We start from the raw sequence: 19,907 nt of genomic DNA, 5'->3' as shown, positions 1-19,907 counted from the left end.
TTTTTTTACTAATAATGTAAATATAACTTATTTATTTTCAACTTTTAGATCGAAGCCATCAATAGAGTACAGGAGAATTGATTATGATCACAAAATGTAAATGTTATTAATCTCACAAAATATAAAGTAATAACTAAAAGAAATTTGGAAATGAAAAAGTGTGGAGAAGTGGAAAGAAAGGGAAAGATGCTATCATTTTCTTCGTAAAAGTAGACCAGAAAAGCAAGGTGGAAGTGGAAAATGAGTATGTTAACCATATTTTTGAGAGTTTTAATAGTGAAGCAAGAGAGAGATGTGGGATTAAAGAGGGTGAAAGTAAGAGAATTTGGGGAGGGGCGCCTGGGTGGCTCAGTTGGTTAAGTGTCTGACTTCAGCCCAGGTCATGATCTCGTGGTTTGTGAGTTTGAGCCCTATGTAGGGCTCTGTGCTAACAGCTTGGAGCCTGGAGCCCGCTTCAGATTATGTGTCTCTGTCTCTCTCTGCCCCTCCTCCACTTGTGCTCTGGCTCTCTCTATCAAAAAAAAAAATAAAATGTAAAAAAAAATAAATAAAGAATTTGGGAGATATGTTTTGGTTTTCGGTTTTATTTATTTAGTTTTTTTCAGGACAAAGCATGTTAGTGTACTGGCATGTGTAATTGAGTAAGGAAGGGAAAATTGAAAATACACAAGAGAGCAAACCACCTAAGGGCTATCCTTTTGAGATATTATGAAAAATGGAATTTGGATCATTTTAAATCTTTCCATTAATATGTATAGAAGCCAAAAAAACTGGATATTATAAAAAATTCAGTTTGCTTAAAGTCAATCTGATTGTCTTGGTGAGAAGAAATGTTTTATCATGAGGAGTACCATGTTATACAAAGTATGATGGCTGTTTCTTAGTTTATTGATGGATTGATTATAACTGAGAACCCCAAAATATAGGTCCTTACCAGAGTTCCTCTTGGTCTTCACAAGCAAACTTTGGTGCAGCTTTACCTGTGAAGCAATGTCATTGAGTCTCTGAGAGAGGTGTAATTATGACTATTTTTATGATATTGTCCATGTGAATTATATGTTTTCTATTTCTACTGAATAATTGAGTTATTAGTAGAAATAGACTTTCTCTAACTATTGAGATTTAGATTTTCTCTTATTATGTAGATATAGATTTACTGTGACTAAATTAAGTCTTTTAGTTATTTTAGAGAGCTTATTATTGCATATTTGGACTCAGGCGTGACAATATGATGCCTAAAGATCATGATTGGAATAGTGTGAAATCAGGATTAGTTTACAATAACTACATTGTAGCAATTCATGTGCCTTTCAGCAGTAATCCATTTCATACAAGGAAGTTCATATATATAGTCTGCCATATACTTAACATATGGTTCTTTATTGGATAACACAACAAATATGTTGTTGTTATTTTCACTTTGCAAAAACACCAAAATAAATGCTTGCCCTTAGCTAATAAGTTGCTTTATATATTTTTACTTACAAAAGGAACACTTTTAATATCTCAACCCAAAAGATTAATGTATAATGACCATTTAAAAACAAAAAGTAAGCTTTATTGAGGTAAGGGTAAATGTGGTATTATTTAAGAAAGAATACATATATATTACATGATTTGATATTAATATCATTACATGCATGAATTTTCTGGTTTTTGAAAGGATACACCTGAGAGTATTCTAGTATGTTTGGATTTCTATCATTGGTAGGTTTGTATACTATTACGTAACAAAGTCAATGGGTGTTTTTGGATTGCACAAGCTATGAGTCCTGAAAGCGATTTCCAGATATCTTGTCTATAATAATGCCATGCCAGCTCTGTGCTCACATATTTAGGATCATAGATGTGTGTTGATTTGGAAGGAAATACTTGGCCAGTATAACAAGCCGAAAATTTACTGGTGAATTAGGCACACAAATTTTCTTCTTGAGAGGGTAGAAGAGGGAAACTACTCATTCTAGAGAAAGGAAATTACAAAGCTTACTGCTCTTAAGTAGTTGTCCTTCTGTGGAATGTAAATTATTTCTTTATCATATGGTTCAATAAGAGTATTCCATATCAAATATAGCAAATATGATTAGCTGCATATGCTTTGAGGAAACCATTTGATATATGTGAACCTAACTTATGAATATAAGGGTAGAAGTAAAATTGTATAAATAGTGATATAGTTAATATTATTTACAACCCACAGCTATCTACCATACCTCCAAGAGTCCTATTATTTCAAATCACTATACTTTTTTGTAATTAAAAATATTTTAGAAATATAACACACATACAGAAAAGTACACAAATATCAATACAGCTGGTTAATAATCGCAATGTAAAATAATTTGTGCGACTTCCACATAGGCATGAACCAGAATTTTATGAATACTTGAGAAGCTCATTTCACATTGCTTCCCAGTCCCTAATCTTGCATGTCTGTTTTTCCAGTTATTCTAACAAACTATTTTTGGCCTATCATTAAGCCTTATTTTAATGCAATCCTACAAGGTACTTTTGTGTGCCTGGATTCATTTCTTAATCATTATTTTTGTGAGACTTTCCCATGCTGTGGCATGCTACAATTGTTCATTTATTTTCATTGTTAGATAGAGTTACCTAGTAAAAATATACCAGTTTATCTTTTCTAGTAGACATGTAGGTTGCTTCCAATATAGAGATATTATGGATAATGTTACTATGAATATGCTTGTACACATCTTTTGGTGCACATGCATACATGTTTCTGTTGGCTCAGGAGTGGAATTGCTTGTTCAACAAATTTAGTAGAAAACACTAATTTTTTTTAATTGATTTAACTAAAACACATTGCAACTAGAAAAACATGAAAGTATTTATTGCTTTCCATTCTAATCACCATTTGCATTTTTCAGTCTATTTAATATTAGATGTTCTAGTAGGAGGCTAGTGTTAGCTTATGTTTCAATTTTATTTTATTTTATTAAAAAATTTTTAAATGTGTATTTATTTTTGAGGGAGGGGCAGAGACAGAGTGTGAGTGGGGAAAGGGCAGAGAGAGAGGGAGACACAGAATCTGAAACAGGCTCCAGGCTCTGAGATGTCAGCACAGAGCCCGACATGGGGCTCAAACCCACGAACCGTGAGATCATGACCTGAGCTGAAGTCTGATGCTTAACCAACTGAGCCACCCAGGCGCCCTTCAATTTTATTTTAATGATATTTTCATTTTTAATGAAGCTGAATACCTTTTCATAATTTGTTGGCTATCTGCTTAATATTTTTTTGTGAACTGCATTCTCAATTTTTGTGTATCTATTTCTTTGGGATAATATGTCTTATTTGAAGAGTTCTTTATGTATTTACTGGATACAAGTTGCAAGTGTTATTCTTTCATTTACTTTTTCATATTGTTAACTGGGTTTTGATGACTAGAATATCTCAAATTTCATATAGTAAAAATTGCCAGTACTTTGTGTGTGTGTGCTTTTGTTTGTATGTGTATGAATTTTCACATATATTCAATTGTAATTTGTTTTTATCCATTATATGCGAGAGAAGTCAAGTTTCAATTTTTCTTATAAATAAAAGCATAGAAAACTTTTTTGAAAGGGATCGTGTTATTACTGCATCACTATGATTGGTGGTATGTACCTAGCAACAGTGATAAGCAATGATAAGCACTACATATGTATGGTCTCTTTGCAGCTACTCAATTCTCCCACTGTGGTGTGAAAATCATCATGGATAATACATTAATAAGCAAAAAATGTGGCTGAGCTTCACTTAAATTACAGATGCTGAAATTTTAATGCTATAGTATTTTCATATGCAGTGAAATAGGAATATTCTTTTTTCTGTGACTGACGTTATTTCTATCTTAAATGTTTGATAGAATTTTTCAAATAAGCCATTGTGGCCTGGAAGATACTTTTATGGGAAGATTTGTAATTAAGAATTCAAGTTATCTTAATAGAAATGGGCCAGGGGCGCCTGGGTGGCGCAGTTGGTTAAGCGTGCGACTTCAGCCAGGTCACGATTTCGCGGTCCGTGAGTTCGAGCCCCGCGTCAGGCTCTGGGCTGATGGCTCGGAGCCTGGAGCCTGTTTCCGATTCTGTGTCTCCCTCTCTCTCTGACCCTCCCCCGTTCATGCTCTGTTTCTCTCTGTCCCAAAAATAAATAAACGTTGAAAAAAAAAAAAAATAGAAATGGGCCATTTAGACGATGTTTCTTCATTGTTGTTTGGGAATTTATTTCAGTAGATTTGTACATTTAATGAATTGTTTTAATAAATTTAATAAAATATAAATTTATTTCTTATTCATTTCAATAAAGTCAAATATATTGTTATAAATATTTTCGTAATATTCTCCTGTTAATATTTTGTTGCCTATGGGATCTGTAGTTATAACCCATCTTTAATTACTGATATTATTAACTTTCCTTTTTTGTGTTATCAACTTTTTATGGATTTTTCAGAAGAAAAACTTTGTTTTCATTGATTTCTCTGTTGTTTTGTTTTTTGTTGTTAATTTGTACTTTTGTCTTTATTATTTTTTATGTTTTTTTATTATGGTTTTAATTTTCTACTTTGGTGTTTTTATTTTATCGTGAAGCTTAGATCATTGATTTTAGATCATCCTTAATGTAATTTGTATAACTCAAAGCTATAAATTCCTTTTTAATAACTTTTGCATCATCTTACCCATTTTGATATGTTGTGTTTTTATTTTTACTCAATTCAAAATATTTTATAATTTGCCTAATGATTTGTTCTTTGATCCAAAGGTTATTTAGAGATATGTTTGTCTGTAGTTCAGATAGAATTCTGTTTTGGATTTCGAATTCTCTGCAAACCGTTCTATTATATTCAGAGCACATACTTTATATTACTTTTATCCCTTCCAATGTATTGATTTAGACAGAACATGGTCTAAATTGTTTAGTGTTCCACAAGTACTTGAAAATAATCTGGGTGCTGCTCTTGTTGGGTGGGGTAGTTTATAAATACCAGTTGGCCCAATAATGCAATTTTTGTTTTCAGAGTTTCCTTTTATTGCCTTTTCTATCCACTTGTTCTATCAGCTCTATTGAAATGTCAAAAAATTTCACTGTAGTTGGGATTTATGCATTTCTCCTTTATATTCCATCAGTCTTTGTCTCATATAAATGAGGTTCTGTTAAGGCATACCTAGCTCCGTTGTGACTTCTTGATGAATTGGTGCCTTTTTATTAGGAAGTATTTCTCTTTATCACCAATGATGTTGCTTGTTCTGAAAACTATTATGTCTCTTATTAATATAGCCACTCTTGGATTTTTATTTATTTTTCAGGATTTTAAATCTTAGGGCTCACATAGCTTTTTAATTTGGCTTAATTGTAGCCAGTGGTGTATTTAAAGTGCATTTCTTGTAAACAGTATATAATTGGATGTTTTAGACTAGTCTGACAATCTTATCTATTCCAGTAGTCTCTTCTAAATTGGTTGGATTTAAATACATTATACTGCTTTGTATATTCTAAATGTCCATTATATTCTTTACTCTTTGTTCTTTTTGATATTCCATTTATATCACTGAACATTTGTTTGTTTTCTGTTTTCATTTCCTCCATTATCTAACTAGATTTACTTTTTTTTATTATTGGTTAATCTCCATATACATTTTGCAGCTTTTCGAAGTTTATCTTCTTTTTTTTGTTGTTTTTTTTTGTTTTTGTTTTCTTTTTTTTATATGAAATTTATTGACAAATTGGTTTCCATACAACACCCAGTGCTCATCCCAAAAGGTGCCCTCCTCAATACCCATCACCCACCCTCTCCTCCCTCCCACCCCCCATCAACCCTCAGTTTGTTCTCAGTTTTTAACAGTCTCTTATGCTTTGGCTCTCTCCCACTCTAACCTCTTTTTTTTTTTTTCCTTCCCTCCCCCATGGGTTCCTGTTAAGTTTCTCAGGATCCACATAAGAGTGAAACCATATGGTATCTGTCTTTCTCTGTATGGCTTATTTCACTTAGCATCACACTCTCCAGTTCCATCCACGTTGCTACAAAGGGCCATATTTCATTTTTTCTCATTGCCACGTAATATTCCATTGTGTATATAAACCACAATTTCTTTATCCATTCATCAGTTGATGGACATTTAGGCTCTTTCCATAATTTGGCTATTGTTGAGAGTGCTGCTATGAACATTGGGGTACAAGTGGCCCTATGCATCAGTACTCCTGTATCCCTTGGATAAATTCCTAGCAGTGCTATTGCTGGGTCATAGGGTAGGTCTATTTTTAATTTTCTGAGGAACCTCCACACTGCTCTCCAGAGTGGCTGCACCAATGTGCATTCCCACCAACAGTGCAAGAGGGTTCCCATTTCTCCACATCCTCTCCAGCATCTATAGTCTCCTGATTTGTTCATTTTGGCCACTCTGACTGGCGTGAGGTGATACCTGAGTGTGGTTTTGATTTGTATTTCCCTGATAAGGAGCGACGCTGAACATCTTTTCATGTGCCTGTTGGCCATCCAGATGTCTTCTTTAGAGAAGTGTCTATTCATGTTTTCTGCCCATTTCTTCAGTGGGTTATTTGTTTTTCGGGTGTGGAGTTTGGTGAGCTCTTTATAGATTTTGGATACTAGCCCTTTGTCCGATATGTCATTTGCGAATATCTTTTCCCATTCCGTTGGTTGCCTTTTAGTTTTGTTGGTTGTTTCCTTTGCTGTGCAGAAGCTTTTTATCTTCATAAGGTCCCAGCAATTCACTTTTGCTTTTAATTCCGTTGCCTTTGGGGATGTGTCGAGTAAGAGATTGCTACGGCTGAGGTCAGAGAGGTCTTTTCCTGCTTTCTCCTCTAAGGTTTTGATGGTTTCCTGTCTCACATTCAGGTCCTTTATCCATTTTGAGTTTATTTTTGTGAATGGTGTGAGAAAGTGGTCTAGTTTCAACCTTCTGCATGTTGCTGTCCAGTTCTCCCAGCACCATTTGTTAAAGAGGCTGTCTTTTTTCCATTGGATGTCCTTTCCTGCTTTGTCAAAGATGAGTTGGCCATACGTTTGTGGGTCTAATTCTGGGGTTTCTGTTCTATTCCATTGGTCATTGTGTCTGTTTTTGTGCCAATACCATGCTGTCTTGATGATGACAGCTTTGTAGTAGACGCTAAAGTCCGGGATTGTGATGCCTCCTGCTTTGGTCTTCTTCTTCAAAATTCCTTTGGCTATTCGGGGCCTTTTGTGGTTCCATATGATTTTTTTTTTTCAACGTTTATTTTTTTTGGGACAGAGAGAGACAGAGCATGAACGGGGGAGGGGCAGAGAGAGAGGGAGACACAGAATCGGAAACAGGCTCCAGGCTCTGAGCCATCAGCCCAGAGCCTGACGCGGGGCTCGAACTCACAGACCGCGAGATCGTGACCTGGCTGAAGTCGGACGCTTAACCGACTGCGCCACCCAGGCGCCCTGTGGTTCCATATGAATTTTAGGATTGCTTGTTCTAGTTTCGAGAAGAATGCTGGTGCAATTTTGATTGGGATTGCATTGAATGTGTAGATAGCTTTGGGTAGTATTGACATTTTGACAATATTTATTTTTCCAATCCATGAGCAGGGAATGTCTTTCCATTTCTTTATATCTTCTTCAATTTCCTTCATAAGCTTTCTATAGTTTTCAGCATACAGATCCTTTACATCTTTGGTTAGATTTATTCCTAGGTATTTTATGCTTCTTGGTGCAATTGTGAATGGGATCAGTTTCTTTATTTGTCTTTCTGTTGCTTCATTGTTAGTGTATAAGAATGCAACTGATTTCTGTACATTGATTTTGTATCCTGCAACTTTGCTGAATTCCTGTATCAGTTCTAGCAGACTTTTGGTGGAGTCTATCGGATTTTCCATGTATAATATCATGTCATCTGCAAAAAGCGAAAGCTTGATTTCATCTTTGGCAATTTTGATGCCTTTGATTTCCTTTTGTTGTCTGATTGCTGATGCTAGAACTTCCAGCACTATGTTAAACAGCAGCGGTGAGAGTGGGCATCCTTGTCGTGTTCCTGATCTCAGGGAAAAAGCTCAGTTTTTCCCTGTTGAGGATGATGTTAGCTGTGGGCTTTTCATAAATGGCTTTTATGATCTTTAAGTGTGTTCCTTCTATCCCGACTTTCTCAAGGGTTTTTATTAAGAAAGGGTGCTGGATTTTGTCAAAGGCCCTTTCTGCATCGATTGACAGGATCATATGGTTCTTCTCTTTTTTTTTGTTATTGTGATGTATCTCGTTGATTGATTTGCGAATGTTGAACCAGCCCTGCATCCCAGGAATGAATCCCACTTGATCGTGGTGAATAATTATTTTTATATGCCTTTGAATTCGATTTGCTAGTATCTTATTGGGAATTTTTGCATCCATATTCATCAGGGATATTGGCCTGTAATTCTCTTTTTTTACTGGGTCTCTGTCTGGTTTAGGAATCAAAGTAATACTGGCTTCATAGAATGAGTCTGGAAGTTTTCCTTCCCTTTCTATTTCTTGGAATAGCTTGAGAAGGATAGGTATTATCTCTGCTTTAAATGTCTGGTAGAACTCCCCTGGGAAGCCATCTGGTCCTGGACTCTTATTTGTTGGGAGATTTTTGATAACCGATTCAATTTCTTCGCTGGTTCTGGGTCTGTTCAAGCTTTCTATTTCCTCCTGATTGAGTTTTGGAAGAGTGTGGGTGTTCAGGAATTTGTCCATTTCTTCCAGGTTGTCCAATTTGTTGGCATATATTTTTTCATAGTATTCCCTGATAATTGTTTGTATCTCTGAGGGATTGGTTGTAATAATTCCATTTTCATTCATGATTTTATCTATTTGGGTCATCTCCCTTTTCTTTTTGAGAAGCCTGGCTAGAGGTTTGTCAATTTTGTTTATTTTTTTCAAAAAACCAACTCTTGGTTTCGTTGATCTGCTCTACAGTTTTTTTAGATTCTATATTGTTTATTTCTGCTCTGATCTTTATTATTTCTCTTCTTCTGCTGGGTTTAGGCTGCCTTTGCTGTTCTCCTTCTAGTTCCTTTAGGTGTGCTGTTAGATTTTGTATTTGGGATTTTTCTTGTTTCTTGAGATAGGCCTGGATTGCAATGTATTTTCCTCTCAGGACTGCCTTCGCTGCGTCCCAAAGCGTTTGGATTGTTGTATTTTCATTTTCGTTTGTTTCCATATATTTTTTAATTTCTTCTCTAATTGCCTAGTTGACCAACTCATTCGTTAGTAGGGTATTCTTTAACCTCCATGCTTTTGGAGGTTTTCCAGACTTTTTTCTGTGGTTGATTTCAAGCTTCATAGCATTGTGGTCTGAAAGTAAGCATAGTATAATTTCAATTCTTGTAAACTTATGAAGGGCTGTTTTGTGACCCAGTATATGATCTATCTTGGAGAATGTTCCATGTGCACTCGAGAAGAAAGTATATTCTGTTGCTTTGGGATGCAGCGTTCTAAATATATCTGTCAAGTCCATCTGATCCAATGTCTCATTCAGGGCCCTTGTTTCTTTATTGACCGTGTGTCTAGATGATCTATCCATTTCTGTAAGTGGGGTGTTAAAGTCCCCTGCAATTACCACATTCTTATCAATAAGGTTGCTTATGAGTAATTGTTTTATATATTTGGGGCTCCGGTATTCAGCACATAGACATTTATAATTGTTAGCTCTTCTTGATGGATAGACCCTGTAACTATTATATAATGTCCTTCTTCATCTCTTGTTACAGCCTTTAATTTAAAGTCTAGTTTGTCTGATATAAGTATGGCTACTCCAGCTTTCTTTTGGCTTCCAGTAGCATGATAAATAGTTCTCCATCCCCTCACTCTCAATCTAAAGGTGTCCTCAGGTCTAAATTGAGTCTCTTGTAGACAGCAAATAGATGGGTCTTGTTTTTTTATCCATTCCGATACCCTATGTCTTTTGGTTGGCGCATTTAATCCATTTACATTCAGTGTTATTATAGAAAGATACGGGTTTAGAGTCATTGTGATGTCTGTATGTTTTATGCTTGTAGTGATGTCTCTGGGACTTTGTCTCACAGGGTCCCCCTTAGGATCTCTTGTAGGGCTGGTTTAGTGGTGACAAATTCCTTCAGTTTTTGTTTGTTTGGGAAGACCTTTATCTCTCCTTCTATTCTAAATGACAGACTTGCTGGATAAAGGATTCTCGGCTGCATATTTTTTCTGTCTAGCACCCTGAAAATCTCGTGCCAATTCTTTCTGGCCTGCCAAGTTTCAAAAGAGAGATCAGTCACGAGTCTTATAGGTCTCCCTTTATATGTGAGGGCACGTTTACCCCTTGCTGCTTTCAGAATTTTCTCTTTATCCTTGTATTTTGCCAGTTTCACTATGATATGTCGTGCAGAAGATCGATTCAAGTTACGTCTGAAGGGAGTTCTCTGTGCCTCTTGGATTTCAATGCCTTTTTCCTTCCCCAGTTCAGGGAAGTTCTCAGCTATTATTTCTTCAAGTACCCCTTCAGCACCTTTCCCTCTCTCTCCCTCCTCTGGGATACCAATTATGCGTATATTATTTCTTTTTAGTGTATCACTTAGTTCTCTAATTTTCCCCTCATACTCCTGGATTTTTTATCTCTCTTTTTCTCAGCTTCCTCTTTTTCCATAACTTTATCCTCTAGTTCACCTATTCTCTCCTCTGCCTCTTCAAGCCGAGCTGTGGTGGTTTCCATTTTGTTATGCATTTCGTTCAAAGCGTTTTTCAGCTCCTAGTGACTGTTCCTTAGTCCCTTGATCTCTGTAGCAAGAGATTCTCTGCTGTCCTGTATACTGTTTTCAAGCCCAGCAATTAATTTTATGACTATTATTCTAAATTCACTTTCTGTTATATTATTTAAATCCTTTTTGATCAGCTCATTAGCTGTTGTTATTTCCTGGAGATTCTTCTGAGGGGAATTCTTCCGCTTGGTCATTTTGTATAGTCCCTGGCATGGTGAGGACCTGTAGGGCACTTCCCCTGTGCTGTGATGTATAACTGGAGTTGGTGGGCGGGGCCGCAGTCAGACCTGATGTCTGTCCCCAGCCCACCGCTGGGGCCACAGTCAGACTGGTGTGTGCCTTCTCTTCCCCTCTCCTAGGGGTGGGATTCACTGTAGGGTGGTGTGGCCCGTCTGGGCTACTTGCACACTGCCAGGCTTGTGATGCTGGGGATCTGGCGTATTAGCTGGGGTGGGTAGGCAAGGTGCACGGGGGCAGGAGGGGCAGGCTTAGATTGCTTCTCCTTAGGTGATCCACTTCAGGAGGGGCCCTGTGGCAGCGGGAGGGAGTCAGATCCGCTGCCGGAGGTTTGGCTCCGCAGAAGCGCAGAGTTGGGTGTTTGAGCTGAGCGAGCAAGTTCCCTGGCAGGAACTGGTTCTCTTTGGGATTTTGGCTGGGGGATGAGCGGGGGAGATGGCGCTGGCGAGCGCCTTTGTTCCCCGCCAAACTGAGCTCTGTCGTCAGGGGGCTCAGCAGCTCTCCCTCCCTTTGTCCTCCAGCCTTCCCGCTTTCCGAGCAGAGCTGTTAACTTATGACCTCCCAGACGCTAAGTCGCGCTTGTTGTGGGAACATAGTCCGTCAGGCCCCTCCGCTTTTGCAAGCCAGCCTCGGGGGCTCTGCTTGCCCGGCGAGCCGCCCCTCCGCCCCGGCTTCCTCCCGCCAGTCTGTGGAGCGCGCACCGCCTCGCCACCCTTCCTACCCTCTTCCATGGGCCTGTTGTCTGCGGCGACTCCTTTTGGCTCCGGCGACTCCGTTCTGCTAATCCTCTGGCGGTTTTCTGGGTTATTTAGGCAGGTGTAGGTGGAATCTAAGTGATCACCAGGACGTGTGGTGAGCCCAGCGTCCTCCTAAGCCGCCATCTTGCCTCTTATCCTCGAAGTTTATCTTCAAATTATTATTAGTATCTCACCTATAACACAAGATCCTTACAATAGTATAGTTTCATTTCCTTTCTATTCTCCTTCATGGTATTGCTGTCTTACCTTTTTCTTCTACATGTTTATAAACATCAACATATAGTGCTGTTACTTTTGCTTAAAAATCAGTTATCTTCTATAGAAAATATAAGTGAGAAAACAAAATTTCATGTATCTACCCCATATTTACCTTTTCTGGCCCTCTTTACTACTTACTGTTAATACAAGTTCCCATCTGTTATTGTTTCCTTCTGGTGAAGGCTTGTCAATAGCGCTTTTGGTGCATGGACATCGCCAATGAATTATCATGCTTTTGTTTGTCTGAAAATCAATTTTTACTTTATCTTCATCTTTGAATAATATTTTCTTTCAAGATGCCATTCCATTGTATTTTTGGTTTGCACAGTTTCTGATGGAAAGCTTGCAATGACTTTTATTTATGTCCCTTTGTAGGTGATATTTTCTTTTCCTTTAGCTATTTTTAAGATTTTTCTTCTCACATATTTTCAGCAATTTAGTTATGATGTGCTTTTGTTGCAGCAGAGAAGGAGGCTAATTTTTGTGTGGACATTTATCTTGTTTAGGAGTCACTTGTTTTTTTTGACTCTGTTGATGTATATTTTCTTCAAATTTGGGAAAATTTTGTCCACTATTTAGAAAAACAAAACAAACCTTTTAACTTTTAACTTTCTCTTGTCCCTTAATGATGTGTATGTTATATCACTTTTTTTCAGGTTTGTTCTCTGTAATGTTTTATGGATATTTTATTTTACAATAATCTAATAACTTCAGATATTATATTTTTGATATGGAATTTCCACTTCATTCTTTTTTTTCCTATTTTTTCTTGGCATTACATTTCTGTTTCCTTTCAAATAAGTATATGCATTTATAATAGCTATTTTAACATTTTTGTAATTCCATTATCTATGTGTTCAGTGACTTTTTCTGTTGACATTTTTTGGATTGAATTTCCTGCTTGTTTGTATATCTAGTGACTTGTATTTGATGTTGGAGATAGTAGATACTGAAATAAAAATGTCTGGACTTTTATGTCCTTTAAAAAGTGTTCAGTTTTGTTTTGACAAGCATGTGTGGGTCAATCTGATACCTCTGATTCATGTTTTATGCTACACCAGGGTAGATTTTAGCTGCTTTTCACTTTCTACTAAGGCTAGATTCCTTTGAGACCTATACTGAATGATAATGTTACCTGTTACTGGATTTTACATTTATTTTTGTAGGATTCTTATGCTTCTTATACTGGGGTGAGATTTTGGTTATACTGTATACAGACATATCTATGAAGCATTTCTGCATTTCTACATTTTGAAAATATTTATTGTCATTTTTTCTTCTTTGAGTACTTGTCAGCAATTACCTGTGAAACATACAAAACTAAAATTTTTATTGACATATATATTTTTTCAACTTTTTTAATGTTTATTTATTTTTGAGAGAGACAGAGACAGGGCTTGAGTGGGGAAGGGGCAGAGAGGGAGGGAGACACAGAATACAAAGCAGGCTCCAGGCTCTGAGCTGTTACACAGAGCCTGATGTGGGGCTCGAACCTACAGATGGTGAGAACATGACCTGAGCCGAAGTCAGACGCCCAACTGACTGAGCCACCCAGGTGCCCCTGTTGATATAATTTTAATTTCAATTCATTTAATGGATTCATGATTATTACAGTTTTTTATTTCATATTTATTAATAGGCGTGTAGACAAATCCACAATTATTTGGAGTCATCTGTATATATATATTTTTTGACTCAGTTCTGTTTCATTGATTTCTTTATACACCTTTTTATCGATGTTATACTCCTTCAATTACTATGACTTTGCTTTAAATGACTTGAAATCATATGGTGTGTCTCTTGACTATATTCCTCTTTTTAATAATATTTTGAAATTTCTAGTTATTTGCTTTTATTTTTTGTGCTATGTGTGAAGTGGGATATTCTTATTGGAATACTGTTGTTGAATGTTATTATTGGTAGACTGATGAAGGAAAACTGTGCATTATAAATCTTAAGACAGCTGCTACAAGTTTTAAAATAGTTATGAATAAGAGCCAATTTTAGAGATAACATGGATTCATGAAAAATACAAATGAGTACAAATGTAGGAAGAAAACAAAAATGATTAAAAAATTTAAAAGTGAACAGTTAACAAGATGGTATGTTTTAAATTAGCTATATAAGATTATTTTAAATATAAATGGTGTAAGAACATCAATTAAAAGGCAAAAATGGCAATTTAATATGAAATCCATTCTTAGGTATATGTGATTAATAGAAAAGTCTCTCACAATATAAAGACATTGAGAGGACAAAAGCTAAAGGATGGAAAAAGAAATGCATACAAACCATCGACAAAAGAAATCTAGTGTGGTATTTATATTATACCAAGTAGAGTTCAGAATAAGAACTAGAAACAGGGAAAGTGGGGGACATTACCTAATGTTGATGGAGTTGATTTTTTAAAAAGATATAACAATTGTAATTGTCTATATACCTAATAAAACACAAGGATCAAAACCTGATGTAACTGAAAGGAGAAACAGAAACATTCATAGTTGGAGACTTCAAAACTCCTCCATCAGCAGTCTGCCAGCCTCAGGGTTGTGGGCCCAGAACTCTTATAAGGGACCATTCTCCTGTCTTTGCCTCTGTTGAAATAAAGAACCTAATCCTTAGGTTTATCAGAAACAAACAAGAAACTATGGCACCACTGTGGCACAGTCAATGGGTTAATTCAAGCCTGAGTTAACTTTGGGGTCTTCAAACACCATATAACAACCATTAAGCTGGGGAGTTTCCCGACCCTTAGGATACTTAGTTGAGGCTCTTTGAAGCAAGTAGTTATAAATATTAGTAGAATACAATCCCTCTCATCTAAGATTATCCAGTGAGCAAAAAGAAGAAAAAAAATGAATGAAAGTAGAGAGAAATCTGGATACAAGAAGACAAAACAAACAATTAAATTGAAAAAGGCTTCACAATTTAACCCAAATGGAAATGCAAAATTTACTAAAATTATTTATATAACAAATAGATAAAAAGGTATTGGTTGGTTTTTGGATCCCTATAGGTTCTGGATTAACTTTAACATCTGTTGAAATGTACCAACTGTCAAATTTTCATGGCCTTAACCACTTCTGGAACTCAAATTAGAATTATACCCTAGGATTTCATTAAATTTATATGTGTTCACTATATCTTAGGGGAGTTACTTATTATTTAAAAAAAAGACAAATAAATATATATGCCTTATTGTAACCATCTAGAGTATTGCCTTGTTGATAATCTTAGCACCTAATTTTAAGACAACCTCAAAGTTGGCATGGATACTCTGACATATTTATTAAGTGACAAAGTGAAATTAAGTCCTGTGATACTTACCAATTGCCTTGACAAAATGGGACCCCATGAAGCTTCTCTACCCTCACCTTCCCCACATGCTGCCCTCTATTAAAATAGTTAATACAGTCCAATGTAAAGTAAAATAAGGCCTTTAGGGATTGAGAGATATTATATAAGCATTATTGAAGGGGTTAATGTCCCCATTAACTCACTGCTTTCATTCCTAACAGCCCAATTTGCCCAGGTCTTAAACCTAGAAACAATGACTGTTGCCTCATAGTGAATTACCATGACCATTCTGCTGTGGTCCTACCCATTATGACCCCCATACCCAAAATTATTGAAGTTACTGACTCCATCTAGTTACCATCCAGTCAATATTTTCTATTATGGATTTACCTAATCTGTTCATTATCTATTTCAACAGCCTCTGAGACTCATTTTATCTTCACCTTTACAGACACAATACATTTTTACCTGGCCACCCATTGGAGGAATTCAACACCTCTGTTATCCTACAAAATTTTTATAGGCGAAGAGTGTTTTTGAATCAATATGGTTAATTGGCTAATATGCCCTCGTTTACCATATAACATAGGTGATGTTTATTTCATATATACTCTTTTATACTTATTCTGAGCTTGATAGATGCTTGAAGGTAGTCAGACTTTTGAGGCCTTTTTCTTTTTGCTGGAAATTGTTAAACTCTAGATCACCTGCAGCTTAATGTTTCATCAACCATGATTTTTAAAAATCAGAGTTAATTTTTTGTTATGTCTTTTATTTTTGTGATCTTTTAAATATTTTTTTATTATTTAAAAAATATTAATATTTATTTTTGAGAGAGAGACAGAGACAGAGCATGAGTGGGGGAGGGACAGAGACAGGGAGACTCAGAATCCGAAGCAGGCTCCAGGCTCTGAGCTGTCAGCACAGAGCCCAATGTGGAGCTCAAACTCATGAACCGTGATATCATGACATGACCCGAAGTCAGACGCTTAACTGACTGAGCCATCTAGGCACCCTAGTTTTTTTTTTTTTTTAATTTTATTTTGTGAGAGAGAGAGTGCACAAGGGGGCACATGAGTGGGCAGGAGAGAGAGAGAGAGAGAGAGAGAGAGAGAGAGAGAGAGAGAATCCTAAACTCTGACAGTGCAGAGCCTGAAGCAGGGCTCAATCCTATGAACCTTGAGATCATGACCTGAGCTGAAATCAAGAGTTGGATACTGGATGCTCACCCAACTGAGCCACCCAGGTGCCCTTTGAGATCTTTTAAAAAGGATTCTGACTCTTGCATACCATATTTGATTTTTGTCATAAATAAAAATAGCATAAAATCTTGAACTGCTGAAACTATCTCTCAGAGATATGTACTTTTTTTTTCTGTCATTTGTTATTATAAATAAATTGAAGGCCAACAGATTTGTGAGTAACCACTAATCTTCCCTGTTTTGACACTTGCAAATAAGTAAATTTAGGAATTTATTTAATGCAGGAGATGATTGCTTTTATTAAATATTATTACTTCTGTGAATTTATTCCAAAATACCAATAATCCATAATTTGAATTTATATTACCTTTCCTACATTTGAATAATTTCCTTTCATTTTATCTTACTTTTGATGATTTCATTGTAATCTGAAGGCTTTCCTGATTTTTGCCTTTGTACATAATAATGATATTTTAAAAATGATGATTATACAGTTTGAATCTAATATGACTTGAAATATCTCATTGTTTTTCTTTCTTTATTTTCATTACTTGAGTCATGACATATCCTTACTTACCAGTTCTCTTTTTGTATTTGTTTGAGTGGCTTTATTATTGTGTTCTTGTGTTTTACCTTTGGTTTTATAAATTTCTTGCTTTCTTGAATTGTGGATTTAGAACAAACGCTTCTTAAATATGTATGTCATAATTCTTTCTGAAACCACATTGTTCCTAACATCATCAAGGCAACATTTTCATTATTTTCATAAAAATATTTACTTATCCTTGAATCAGATGTTTGCTCAGTCCCAATATGTGTATGTGTACATGATGGTTTATTTTTGATCTCTTCAATGTTACATATTGTTTTTAATGTTTTAAAGAATACCAGGGAAATTTTATTCATGTAGAAAATAATATTCAACACATTTTCTTGTTAATTTATTTAACATTCCTTTACTAGATGCTATTCTATTAATTTAATTCCAGAAATTCTATACATTTCTAAAATGTATACTAATCACATAGGTAGAAAAGTAAAAGATTTACTTTTCATAAATGACTTATCTCAAGTGAAACATGGATCACAAATTAATAAATTTTAGTAAGAATTGTTAATTCATACATTTTAATGTCAAACCATATTTTTAACATTAAAATATTTTGAATATGTAAAAATGTAAAAAATATATCAAAATCAGTGTATTGATAAATAAATAGTATTATTTACATATATCATTTTAAAAATATAAACATCATGGGCTTAATTCTCATTTTTTTTTGTTACCTCTATGCTGTTTCTAATACTTTTCCTAGGATTAAAGTGATGTTACAAAACCCAGAAAAAAAAAGAAAATGTTTTAGAGTGGTAGACTTTGCAGATTTTGTCTCAGGATATAAGACTTGATTATATCTTCTATGTGATTCAAATCAAAGACAACAATTATTAAATTGGCATCTTTTTTCATGTATTATGTTAATATGAAACCCTTCACCTTGATCTAATTTCTTACAGGCTGGTTCTTTCAGTTTTTTTGGTGAGAGTTAAACATAGCACATTGTCATGTTATTATCCTATATTGGCCTGTTTTGTTAACATTATTGAAACCCCATGTATGAGGAGATGGTTGATTGACACTAAATTAATAATGTTTTACAATGAGGAGAGGACACATTACTATAACTCCAGTCCACAAAGACTATCTCAGTCCTTCCTGCCATAGCTAATTTTTACCACTAATATTTATTATATCCACGTATACAAAGTACCCATCCATTTTGGTCCTTACATATATTGCGTTTCTAAAGATGTTATCTCCCAAATATACAACATATAACCCATACACTGACTCCAAACAATTAGTGAATGCCACTGTCTGTTTCATTATGGTATAAAGGAACTACACAAACTAGAATATTAGACATGTAGCCTCTAATGGTGCAAAGATACGCAGTGTATTTATTCTTTGTTTTGCAGTATTGTGGCTTATTTTGAAATCATATTTAAGAGTAAGTGCTGATGAAGGCTCCAAGACCCCTTATGCATAATAAATATGTGTCCTAACTGAAATGGGTATTTAAGTTCCACAAAATATGGTGTTGGTATAATATAGGAATGCTTTCTTTATCTCTGTTGGGGATATTCATGGAAGTAGAATAATAATATAAACTAAGTACTGCTAATTAGCTATTATTCATATCAGAGGGATTACATATTAATAAAGGTCAGAAATCAAATATTTCATTTTTGAATATTTTTCTGACTAGATGAGCCAGAGTTTCTTCTAAAATTCCCGTATTGGAAATCTGCTTTTCCTAATGAATGCTAAAATACTAAGATTCTTAATATTTAAAAGTATTCATAATACTAATATTCTCCTTCTTACTATTGGGACACTTGTCTCTAAAAAAAAGAAAGTATTGAGGGTCATAATTTATCTTTATACAAGGTTCTCCATTCTAATGCAGAATTGTATTTATATGGTAATTATATATTATATTATGTGATATATTATATTATGTTAATATTTATTATATTATAATATTTTGTAACATATATCGTCAGCACTGAATCATTTGTCAATTCCAGTGACTTTCCATCTTCCTTTCCAAGTCATTTAGGTTCATGTGTTTTCTAAAGAACATATCCCAGTAAATTTTCAATAAACATCAGCACTTGTTGGAAAAATTTTAACGTTTTTTTAAATCTTTATTTATTTTGAGAGAGAGCATGAGGGAGAGTAGGGAAAGGAAAGAGGAGGTGGGGGGGGGGGGGGAGAGAGAAAATCCCAAGCAATCCTGAGCATGGAGCCCTATATAGGGCTCCATCCCAGCTTCATGAGATCATGACCTGAGCCAGAATCAAGAGTTGGATGCTTCACTGACTGAACCACCCAGGCACCCCTTAACATTTCTAATTAAAATTTGATTTGGTTAAAATATGTATTTCATATTTCTTATTAGTTGCCTGTTTATAGCCCCTAACTATGTAAAATAATAAACTGGGTTGGTTTTGTCAGTAGTTTCATGGTAACAGTAGATTAAATTTATGATTGATCAAGGAGAGTGAATAGTGGATTCTAAAGTCCTATCATCTGAATACTTCCAGTGACCATAGAGGCAGATTTTACACTTCCTCAATCTTTACCTGCTTCCCAGAACTGATTGATGCTGTATCAGTATGCACACATAAACACAAACATCACACCTTTGAACTATTTGCCTTTAAAATAGTATAAGATTCAGTAATACTTTTGCTTAATATTAATTAGCATATAGTCATTCCCTGGTTTTTGAAAATAAAAAAAATTCTAACTTATGTAAATGAATTTCACTTGCACTGCTTTGTTAAACAAGCAAACACAATAGAAAAACAAAACAAAACAACTGTGTCAACAAGTGTTCAGCCAAGCTATTCTGACAAAGCTCTAGAATATTTAGTT

The sequence above is a fragment of the Felis catus genome, chromosome B2 (genome assembly GCF_018350175.1).
Source record: "Felis catus isolate Fca126 chromosome B2, F.catus_Fca126_mat1.0, whole genome shotgun sequence".
In the NCBI taxonomy this organism is placed as follows: domain Eukaryota; kingdom Metazoa; phylum Chordata; class Mammalia; order Carnivora; family Felidae; genus Felis; species Felis catus.
Note: the sequence above shows the minus strand (reverse complement) of the source record.